At 30.4% G+C, this 12,207-nt stretch overlaps 1 long non-coding RNA gene across 1 annotated transcript; it reads left to right on the top strand.

Moving 5' to 3' along the window:
* Window positions 1-9,351: 9,351 nt before the first annotated feature.
* On the top strand, window positions 9,352-10,414 carry LOC144999937 (uncharacterized). Its single transcript, XR_013661054.1, has 2 exons — window positions 9,352-9,708; window positions 10,160-10,414. It is a non-coding gene; the product is annotated as an uncharacterized LOC144999937 (long non-coding RNA).
* The last annotated feature ends 1,793 nt before the right edge of the window (window positions 10,415-12,207 follow it).

The raw sequence follows: 12,207 nt of genomic DNA, 5'->3' as shown, positions 1-12,207 counted from the left end.
GCACATCTCCATACGATTTTTCTACAATTTATGGTGATTTTTACAAAACTGCCTATCATTTCAAACAACAATCCGGACCAGTCTGTGATTTTGGACTTTTTCACCCAAGTTAGAGGTCATTATAAATTGAGATAAAATTTATGAGCAAACTAGACACATTTTGTGAACTCTCAAAATTTACGGATCTAGTTTTCGACTTCGTATGATTTTTCTATGATTTTTCCAAATACAGGGCAGAATGGCTAAAGTTAGCCAACAGCATGTAAATATCATAACACTTTGTATTATGTTGAGCAAAGTGTATAATCATAAGTTCTAATATTTGAATGTGTTTCCATGTTAGTTTATCATTATGAACTGGAATTAAGACATTCATATTAAATATTAAATATTATTCATTCATTTTGGAACACGTATTATTAGACTATAAGAGGTATAGTTTGATAAATTCACAATACTAATATATTTCCATAAAAAGGGTTCATACATAGTACATACATTTTAGATAAACTATAATAGGTATAGTTTATGATACATCACTCTACGCACTCGTACAAGAAAGGTACATTCATACAAGAAATATTTATATTCACACACAATTATCGTAAACTTGTTATCCTATATTGTGAGTTTCTCTATTTTTTTCGATCTCTATCTCTCTATCTCCCCGTACGTCCGAGTGCGGGATATAATTCCTGGTAGTTATAATCAGAATCTCCTTGAGGGAGAACGTGATATTTGTATATAGATCTATATTGGGATTGACACCCCACACCTTGCTGCTAGCTACAGTTGGACCTGCAGGTCTACGGGTGACAAATGTCATTTCATTTTCGCGACGCCTGAGAAACGTTGTGGCAGGTTCACATAGTCACAGTATGATTATAGCGACTCACTTAGGGAGACAACAATTCATAAAGTTTACGGGGTTGCATAAAAACCAAAGTAGGTTTTAGGTTGATAGAATAAATTTACTTTCCATTTCATTTTAAACTCACAACATTTCTACTAAGAAACGATGACTTCTCATACATTCTAGTCTTTGGTTGTAAGGCTACATTCTTCGGATTTCAAGGAAAATATCGGATTTTTCTGAAACAACGCGACATTTACATGTGAAAGACTTCTAATAAGATTATTAATAAAAGCTTATGAACTCACCAACCCTTGTGTTGACACTTTTCAAACAACTTGTATTCACAGGAAAACATTAATCGGGTTACCAAGTGCTTTTGAGGATGGGACGTTGAGGCGTCAAACTTTTCATATTTTGACAACATATTGTAATTGATTTTTGAAACATGTAATTCATACAAGTGATGTAACTTTTCAATTATATATATGTTGGTTGTGTTTGCTTGAATTACTATTGAAATTGTGGTTATGATGCTATACATGAAGTCCTCCACCCCCGAACGTTTCCGCCATCCTTGGTTTGGGGGTGTGACAATAGTAATTGTGAAGTCATTTTTAATGAACATGGTTGTAAAATTCAGGGTTTACAATCAAAGGAGATGGTGGGGAATGGTAGAGAGTCTGGAGGTCTCTATTACATGAATAGTGAACCATCAGGTAATTCTCTTAGGGTTAATAATTCCTCATCTTTTTGTTGTGTTTCTAAACTTACTTGGCATAACAGACTTGGTCATCCTTCTGATCAAGCTTTGTTTTCTTTAAAACAAAAACTTAATTTTGAAAATGATATTCTTCCTCCATGTGATGTGTGTCATAAAGCAAAACAAACTTGAGAATCTTTTCCTGTTAGTCAACATGTAACTTCACATCTTGGTGAATTAATTCATTTGGATGTGTGGGGTCCTTATAGAGTGACCACTGTAGAAGGATTTAGATATTTCTTGACCATTGTGGATGATTTTACTAGAGCTGCTTGGGTATATTTGTTAAAATCAAAGGATGAAGTCTATGATTGTGTCATGTTGTTTTTCAACATTCTTTTAAATCAATTTGAAGTTAAAATAAAAAAAGTTAGGTCAGATAATGGGACTGAGTTTTTAAATAATAAGATGAGACAATTGTTTGAGTCTAAAGGTATTATGCATCAAACTTCTTGTGTTCACACTCCACAACAAAACGGAGTTGTGGAGAGAAAGCACAGGCACATTTTAAATGTTACCAGATCTTTAATTTTTCAATCAGGTTTACCTCTCAAGTATTGGGGAGAAGCTATTTTAACTTCTGTTTTTTTTAATTAATAGAACTCCTACTTCTGTTTTAAAAGGTGCTTCTCCTTATGAATTAGTTTACAAATCTTCTCCTATTTTTGATAGAGTTAGAGTTTTTGGATGTTTATGTTTTGCAACAAAATTAAATAATTTGGACAAATTTTCTGAAAGGGCTGATAAATGTGTTTTTCTTGGTTATTCTTCTGATAAAAAAAGATATAAAGTTCTTAGTCTTGACTCAAATCTTGTTTTTGTTTCCAGGGATGTTAAATTTATAAGTCTGTTTTTCCTTTCAAGCTCAAATCTTCCTCAATTACAAATAAATATAATGTTCCTTTGAGCTCTAGTGATCCTTTTTCCTATGATGATTCTTTGTATTCTAGTTCTTTACTTGATAGTTCTAGTGTAGATAGCTTGAGAGATGTCTATCAGAGGGATGGTGCTAGTGCAGACCAATATCTGGATGAGACTAATTTCTTTGATGTCAGCAACCAGACTAGGGAGGCACATGTGCCTTCTTCTGGTGAGATGTTTCGTAGTCATTCTACAATGTCACATGTGCCTACTTCTGGTGAGATGTTTCGTAGTCATTCTACAATGTCTGAGGAAAGTGGTCAAGATAATACAAATTCTCTTGAAAGTGGTCAATCTATTAGGACTACTAGATATGGTCGTACTGTACATTTGCCTGCTAAATTCAGTGATTATATTGTGGAAGGAAAACATAAGTTTGGTATTGAAAAAACAGTTAACTATTCCTTATTGAATAATGAAAATTTATGTTTTGTTTCAAATCTTAATAAAACTGTTGAACCAAGAACTTATAGTGAGGCTGCTTTAGATCCTAATTGGATAAAAGCTATGAATGATGAAATGGAGGCACTTTATAGAAACAATACTTGGGAAATTACTGATCTTCCTAAAGGAAGAAAACCTATAGGATGTAGATGGATTTATAAGATTAAATATAAATCTAATGGAGAAATTGAAAGATTTAAGGCTAGATTTGTAGCAAAAGGATATAGTCAGCGTGAGGGCATTGACTATGAGGAGACCTTTTCTCCTGTTGCTAAAATGGTTTCTGTAAGAGTAGTATTATCTTTAGCTGTTCATTATTCATGGCCTCTATTTCAACTTGATGTGAATAATGCTTTTTTATATGGTGATTTATCTGAGGATGTTTATATGAATCAACTTAAGGGATATCATTCAAAAGGTGATGTTAGGGTTTGTAAACTAATAAAATCCTTGTATGGTCTTAAACAAGCCCCTAGGAAATGGAATGAAAAGTTTTGTCATTCACTTTCAAGTTTTGGTTTTAAACAAAGCATAAATGATTATTCTATATTTGTGAGAAATCATGGGGATACAATTGTGATTTTACTGGTGTATGTTGATGATATCATAATTACAGGAAACTGTAATGCTGAATTGGAAAATGTTAAGAATTTTTTAAAGTCACAATTTTTTTATTAAAGACTTAGGAGATTTGAAATATTTTTTAGGAATTGAGGTTATTAAAACTGATAAAGGAGTTTGTCTGAATCAAAGAAAGTATTGTTTGGAGTTGTTGCATGAGTTTGGAATGCTTGCTTGTAAACCTGTTAAGACTCCTTTGGAAACAAATTTAGTTTTAAAAAGGGAATCAGATTTGGATAGTTCTGATTGTGTAGTTAATATAACTGAATTTTAAAAACTGATTGGAAAATTAATTTACTTGACAATGACATGCCCAGATATTTCATATGATGTTCACATTTTGAGTCAATATATGCATAAACCACACAAATCACATTTAAAAGTAGCATTTAGATTGTTAAGGTATTTAAAGAATTGTCCAGGTAAGGGTGTACATATAACAAAGGATAGTTCATTGAATATTACTGCTTATGTGGATGCAGATTGGGCTAAATCTTTGTTTAGTCGCAGGTCTGTTACTGGTTTTCTAGTTTATTTTGTAAATTCTCTTGTATCTTGGAAGTGTAAGAAACAAAATACTGTTTCTCGTTCTTCAACTGAGTCTGAATATAGAGCATTAGGTTCTGTGGCTTGTGAAATACTCTGGATTTTAATATTGTTATTTGATTTTGGTATTAATGGTTTAACTCCGGTTAATGTTTTTTGTGATAATGAATCTGCTATTAAATTAGCTCTAAATCCTGTATTTCATGAGAAAACTAAGCATTTTGAAATAAATCTGCATTTTATTCGTGAAAAAAATTGAAAAGGGTATTTTGAAAATAAATAAAATCAGTTCTTTAAATCAAAATGCAGATATTTTGACAAAATCATTGAGTATTTCACAGCATGAATATATTTCTAATCGTTTGGGTATGATAGATGTTTTTAAAGGTTAATAAATCTTTTTGAATTAATGATCAGTTTGGGGGGGGGGGGGGGGGGGGGGGGTGTTGAAATAAGTATCCTGTATATCAAACTTGTCATTAAAACTTAAGAGGGTAAGTTGTGTATTTTTGTATTTGTGTTGTGTGTGTTGTGTAACTTTTGTGCAGGATTCCGGGTTTACACGCGGGTTTGTGAGTTGCTCCATGGAGCTTTATACCCGGGATATATATGGTGTTAGGTGTAAGTAGTTCACAGTCAGTTGATAGATATTTTTTACACATTGGTTCTCTCTTCTCTCTCAAGTTAGGGTTTTCTCTCAGTATAGAGTTTGTGCGTAAATCTGGAAGATCTTTGTTTTGTAGTCTTCTTGAGATTCATGTAAATGCTTGAGTGTGAGTGTATTTGTAGAGAGGTTTCCGATGTAAGTAAATGTTTGATCGAACTGGTTTATAGTGAATAAACTGTTCAAGTTGGGAATTGTTGGTGTTCTTCACTTTCTTTACATTTGAAAAGAAAATTATTATATTTGATTAAAATAGATCATCTAGGCATATTCTACAAAACATTATTTTCATATTCAAAATTATGTTTATACTATTAAAATTGAAACCTGAAAGATTAATCGAAAAAAATATAGATTATCATGCAATCCACTTCTAAAACGGACTCCAATGAAATTGAAAACATAAAATTTAATCTAGTTAATTAGGGAGAAGTTGAAATACGGCCCTAAACATTTAATGTATTATATAATATGTCATTCAAAACTCTTTCATTGATCCATCACAAGCCTGGTAATACCTTATCGTCACATATATATATATATATATATATATATATATATATATATATATATATATATATATATATATATATATATATATATATATATATATATATATAGGGTTAGGTTCATTTGAGACCACCTATATTTTGTGAGACCGTGAGACGCATTTTTTTTATTTTTTTTTATTTTTTTTTATATTTTTTTTTACTTAATTCATGTTCCAAAAATAATATTTAAAAAAAAGAATTTTTTGATTTTTCCATTTTTTTTTGCATTTTAAAATTATTTTTAGAATATTTACAGTTTAATATTCTATTTAGAATATTTCACGTATTTTTCAAAAAAAATAGAATTTATTTTATTTTATTTTTATTTTTTTTAGTTAATTCAAGTTCCGAAAATAATATTTAAAAAAAGAATTTTTAGATTTTTCCATTTATTTTGCATTTTCAAATTATTTTTTAGAATATGTCAGTGTAATATTCTATTTAGAATATTTCACGTATTTTTCAAAAAAAAAAACGGAATTTTTATTTATTTATTTATTTATTTATATTTTTTTTAGTTAATTCAAGTTCCAAAAATAATATTTAAAAAAAGAATTTTTGGATTTTTCCATTTATTTTGCATTTTAAAATTATTTTTAGATTTGGTCTCAAGGTCTCACAAAATTAGAATGGTCTCAAATGAATCTGAACCTCTCTCTCTCTCTCTCTCTATATATATATATATATATATATATATATATATATATATATATATATATATATATATATATATATATATATATATATATATATATGGTACATATTCTTGGTCTCGCGAGCACCTTCACTCTTTCAACGTTGTTGTATGGACTTGGTTGTTCGCTTATCATTCTCTAATAAATTAAGGCTGTGTTTGGCGCGCTACAACTAGTTGATAAACTAACTTATTTTTCGAGTTTTTTTGAGTTGTCGTGTTTGTTAAGCCAAAAAGCTAGCTTTTAAAAAGCTACTTGGAGTAGCTTTTCAGGAGTTTTTTTACAAGCTACCTAAATATACCCTTAATTAATTATAGAAAACTTATTTTGGAAACTACCATTTTACGTAATTTTTATATCTTTCAGCTAGCTTATCAGCTAGTTTTATCAAACACTTTTTTTTTATCGGCTAGCTTATCAACTAATAGCTAACTTTTTAAATATTAGCTAGCTTTTCAGCTAGCGCGCCAAACATAGCCTATGTTTTTTTTTTTTTTTTTTTTTTTTGTTAGATGTCACACTCTCATTAAATTTATTGAATGTTATTTTATGGTTATTTTAAATTAATTTTTTGAGTTTTTTTTTTATTTTATTAGATTTCACATAATATTTTTATGTAATAATTGTATAAATGTAATAATAAATGAATATCAATTACATTAATGAACCTACCTTTTAATTTCAAAATTACCAAAATTAAAGCTCATTAATTTCTTTTATTTATTAAAATTATTTGTTTAAATTTAAAAGATAAAAAACATTTTCATTATAATAATTTATTATTTTTTTATTTTCATATAAATTCAAAGTTCTCAAATACATTGACATTTATATTAAAATTTTTTAATTAACTCATGCAGTACACGAGTATCACAGCTAGTCCCCTAATCTAATAAATAAAACCATTTTTGCCATGCGGCAATAGCTAAGCACCCTCCCTCCCATGTAATTTTCCCGCTCAAATCATCTATGGGAAAATCCTGTTCTGCCCTCAGGTAGTCGATCCCGTTCAAATGTCTTAGAACTCAATGTCTTAGAACTCAGTGTATTCTTCAATTCTCATTGAAATCAATCTCGTAAAATCAGCAAATCAAATAATCTTCAACTTCTAATCAAGTGTAATCCCATTAAATCAGGAAATGGCCACTCCACATCTTTTGATGTAAACCCTAATCGTCACAAACTTTCTTTGGATTTAGGCTTTACAATATTGAATTGACCGCTCCGCCACCTCCACAAAAGTGTCCGATTGAAATGTAGGCAAAGAGAGCGATTGAAATCTTCGGACACATCACCATGTTCAGGTCTGATATCTTCTCTTCCATGTTTCAATTCAACCTTAAGAAACCGAAGCTCGCCAATCACTTCAGAGCTTGCTCCGCCAACAGGTTCGATTTTTTATTTTTTTTATTCGTCTTTTTGATTCTGAATTTGTTGTGGAGTAACTACTCTTCTTCTGTATGTCTGTTAGTGTTTGATCGTAGTGATCCTAAACTTCGTCATATTTATAGCCATATATATCATCCTAAGCCCCAAAATTTGTTCAGAATTCTGCTTTGCGAATTAGTTGATATTAATATAGTTATACAGTTTCGAATTTGTTGATTCACTAATGATTATCTACGTATGGTAGCACTCATTCCGTTTAATCTTCAAACTTCTGCCATGTACTTCTCAATCACTGCAATTAGGGTTATGTGTTAGGATTGCACATATCAACTCAATACCTCTCTAAATTGTATATCAATTACTTGGGATAATCAAATGGATAATATTTCGAATTAAATTATGATCTCGCATGCATTACCATTAAAATTTATGCAAAATCTACTTGGTAGGAAATAGGGACCGATGATCTAGCTTGTGTGTAATATACTTCGAATCTAGAAGATCTTTAATTCGCAGATATTGTAATCGAAGCCATGAAGATAAATAGAGATTCCTACTTCTTTGTTCTCTAGAATAACTTTGTTTGATTTTTCAATTAATTTCAACTGCTTTCACTCTGTTTTGATTATGATGGAGATTTATTTTTTTCATGACTAATTATACAAAACAATAGGAATTTCAATGAATTTGTGTATATTGATTACGCGTCTGCATTGTCTATACTATCTCTTTCACTATGACCAATCTCTCCTACCCTACCTCCATTAAGTCATGTTAGTGTTGTTGACTTCGGTCCAAATAGTATTAATTTATTGAATTTGGTGATTTTATTTCCGGTACGCGATTGTTAATTTTAAAGTTTAGTGATGTTAAAGTTTTATTCAACATCAGCTTATCTTGAGATTCTTTTGTATTTCTCAAGTATATTCATGAATTTTATTTTTGCCTTTGGTTATTTTCTGGGTATAAGAACCCTGCATTTTTTTATCGTTTCATACAGATTATGATTTTTTATGGTCAATGCACCTAAGATATTCGACGTAATGTCTGAATGGGACTTTTTGCCTAACCGCTTTATTGTTCGGTGTTCATGGCATCTTCTAATTCCATCTTTCTTAAATGTTTTTTTGTATTTTTGTTAATTTCCTCAATAACCAAATTGGGGTTTAAAGAAGCTTGGGATCCTTATTTTCTTGAGATGCATTACGATGGCGGGCCAGATAAAGGGACTTTCAACTTTGGTGTTGTCTTTAATGGTAAACACCTCTGACCAAATTATCGTCACATATATATGGTGCATATTCTTGGTCTCGCGAGCACCGTCACTCTTTCAACGTGGTATGTATGGACTTGGTTGTTCGCTTATCCTTCTCTACTAAATTGAGGTTTTTTTTGTCACTTGTCACAATTTCCTTGAAATTTTCAAATGTCATTTTATGGTTATTTTAAATTAATTTTTTTCCACATGTCGTTTTATAAGTTTTTTTTTTTTTTTCTATTTTATTAGATTTCACATAATATTTTAATGTAACAATTGTAATAAATGAAGATCAATTTCATTAATAAACTCGCGCTTTAATTTCAAAATTCCTAAAATTAAAGCTCATAGTTTCTTTTATTTATTTAAATTATTTGTTTAAATTTAAAAGATAAAAAACATTTTCATTATAATAATTCATTATTTTTTTAAATTTTCTTATAAATTCAAAGTTCTCAATATCTTGACATTTATATATTTTTTAATTAACCCATGTAATACATTGTCTCACAACTGATCCCCTAATCTAATAAATAAAACCATTTTTACCACAAGGCAATAGCTAAGCACCTTCCCATCTAATTTTCCCGCTCAAATGATCTATATGAAATTCTTGTTCTGCCCTCATGCAGCCGATCCCGCTCATGTGTTTTAGAACTCAGTGTATTCTTCAATTCCCGAAATCAATCTCGTAAGATCAACAAATCAAATAATCTTCAACTGCTCATCAAGCATAATCCCATTAAATCAGGAAGTAGCCACTCCACATCTTTTGATGTAAACCCTAATCGTCACAAACTTTCTCTGGATTTAGGCTTTACAATATTGAATCAACCGCTCCACCACCTCCACAAAAGTGTTCGATTGAAAAGCAGACAAAGAGAGCGATTGAAATCTTCGGACACATCACCATGTTCAGGTCTGATATCTTCTCTTCCATGTTTCAATTCAACCTTAAGAAATCGAAGCTCGCCAATCACTTCAGAGCTTGCTCAGCCAACAGGTTCGATTTCTGATTTTTTTTATTCGTCTTTTTGATTCCGAATTTGCTGTGGAGTAACTACTCTTCTTCTGTATGTCTGTTAGTGTGTGATCATAGTGATCCCAAACTTCATCATATTTATAGCCATATATCATCCTAAGCCCCAAAATTTGTTCAGAATTCTGCTTTGCAATTTTGTTGATAATAATATGGTTATAGGGTTTCGAATTTGTTGATTCACTAATGATTATCTATGTATGGTAGCACTCATTCTTTTTTAATCTTCAAAATTCTGCCATGTACTTCTCAATCACTGTAATTAGGGTTTTTGTGTTAGGACTGCACATATCGGCTCAATACCTCTCTAAATTTGATAGCAATTACTTGGGATATTCAAATGAATAATATTTCGAATTAAATTATGATCTTGCATGCATTAACCATTAAAATTTATGCAAAATCTACTTTGCAGGAAGTAGGGATCGGTGATGTAGCTCGTGTGAAATATACTTCAAATCTAGAATATCTTCAATTCGCATATATTGTAATCGAAGTCATGAAGATAAATAAAGATTCCTACCTCTCTGTTCTTTAGAATAAATTTGTTTGGTTTTTCAATTAATTTCAACCGCTTTGACTCTGGTTTGATTATGATGGGGATATATTTTTTGCATGACTAATTATACAAAACAATTAGGAATTTCAATGAATTAAGGTATATTGATTATGGGTTTGCCATTGTCTCTACCATCTCTTTCACTATAACGGGTCTCTCCTACCCTACCTCCGTTAAGTCATGTTTGTGATATTGATTTCAGTCCAAATATTGTTAATTTATTGACTTTGGTGATTTGATTTCAGGTATGCGATTGTTAATTTCAATGTTTAGTGACATTAAAGTTTGATTCAACATCAACTTATTTTGGGATTCTTTGTATTTCTCAAGTATGTTCATGGATTTTTTTTCCTTTGGTTATTTTCTGGGTATAAGAACCTTGCATTTTTTTATCGTTTCATACAGATTATGAGTTTTTTATGGTCAATGCAGCCAACATATTTGACGTAATGTCTGAATTGGACTCTTTGTCTAGCCTCTTAATTGTTTGGTGTTCATGGCATCTTTTAATTCCATATCTCTTATATGTTTTTCTGTATTTTTGTTAATTTTCTCAATAACCAAATTGGGGTTTACAGAAGCTTGGTCATTATATTTATCATATTTATTGAGAAATACCTATTGAAAGGAACCTGGTGAGTCAGGCAGATAATAGGTGATACAGAAGAACATATGTGAGGAAGTTGATGGAAGCTACATGTGTTTATAATGTGCATGAAATAATAAATGCACATTCAATCCCTTTTCAAAATTTATAACACATCTATGTCAATAAGGTGGTAGGGGAGGTGAGGGGATTACATATCTATTAATATTCCTTGCCACAAGTATTGATATGTGGGATTTTTACAGTTGATTATTCAAATCCAAAATAGATTAAATACCTTTGACTATTGTGATAAACCAAGCCCATATGTGCATATTAATTATTAATTCTATGATGTGTTTTATCAAGAAATAGCAATTAGTTTATGTCTATCACACCATCTCAACTGTCCTTATACCTGCATTTTTTGAGCAAAATTTTGTATATTTGGTGCAACAAATCGATGCTAAATTGAGGATAATTATGGTTTATTTGGCATAAAATTCTCTTCATAGTCTATGCATGATGAGGATAATTATGTTGGTATAGATGTTATGGTTGTAAAAAGGTATTTGATTCAAAAATTTAAATGTGTTCAAGTTAAATGTCTTCAAATGTTAATCATATTTCCTTTTTCAAATACATGTATTTTTCATGTAGTAAGAGCCAATTTGGCATTTCGAAATCCTTATTTTCTTGAGATGCATTACGATGGCGGGCCAGAAAAGGGGACTTTCAACTTTGGCGCTATCTTTAATGGTAAACACTTTGGACCAAACTACCATGAAGATTCACGTTCTATTTATCTATGATATGATTTCAAATTGTTGGTTGTAAATCCATCTAATGAGACCGTACATCAAAACCTTTTCTTATAATAGTCATAAATATTGGAGAATGCTAAATAGTTGGTCACAAAATAGAAACAAGGGGAGAGATATGGGGAGATGTATGGTGGGATAGAGCATACAAATGATTTAATGAGTTTAGATCAAACATTGAAATTTTTCGAAATCATATTCATATTGAAATAGACAGGAAAGAGAAATTAGAGTATACATAAGATTTAAATGAGTTTAATTCAAAATTTAATTTAATTTTTAATTTTTTTTTTTTGTAAATTACAGTTGTTCACATTTGTGATTATTTTTAATTGAGGCCAGTTTAGGGAGTGGGTGGAGAAGAAACAACTACAAACTTTGTTTTTGTCCCAAAAATATAAAAAATGATCATCAAATGTGTGCAGTTCTTATGCAACTCAATTCTTTTTTCCAAAACTTACCAAGAAATAGTATCTTGGATCACTGTTAATTGAAAG

The sequence above is a fragment of the Lactuca saligna genome, chromosome 6, assembly GCF_052625555.1.
Source record: "Lactuca saligna cultivar CGN05327 chromosome 6, ASM5262555v1, whole genome shotgun sequence".
Classification (NCBI taxonomy): Eukaryota; Viridiplantae; Streptophyta; class Magnoliopsida; order Asterales; family Asteraceae; genus Lactuca; species Lactuca saligna.
The sequence above is the reverse complement of the archived record's forward strand: the minus strand, read 5'-3'. Positions and strand labels throughout refer to the sequence as shown.